The sequence below is a fragment of the Tupaia chinensis genome, unplaced genomic scaffold (assembly GCF_000334495.1).
Source record: "Tupaia chinensis unplaced genomic scaffold, TupChi_1.0 Scaffold000644_1, whole genome shotgun sequence".
NCBI classification, from domain to species: Eukaryota; Metazoa; Chordata; class Mammalia; order Scandentia; family Tupaiidae; genus Tupaia; species Tupaia belangeri.
This window is the reverse complement of record NW_006160165.1, coordinates 4,392,541-4,392,806: the sequence shown is the minus strand read 5'-3', so window position 1 is coordinate 4,392,806 and position 266 is coordinate 4,392,541.

The following is a 266-nucleotide window of genomic DNA, read 5'->3' as shown; positions in this document are numbered from 1 at the left end:
GGTGGCGGGTGCAGTGCGTGCGGGGACAGCAGCTGCTGAACGCTGAGCTCTCCCCTCCTTCCCCTCCCCTCGCAGACTCCGCCTTCGCCTGCAGACACCACTGTGGGCCAAGCAACCGGAGGCAGAGCGCGGAGGCAGCACGTGGACGTGGCAGTGGGAAGGTGGACGGTCGTCTATGCAGCTCTCCTTGAGGGAAGGTGCAGCCCAGACCAACCTTGCTAGAAGGGTGACGACAGCCTGGCAATGAATGACAGCCTTGCCGCAGG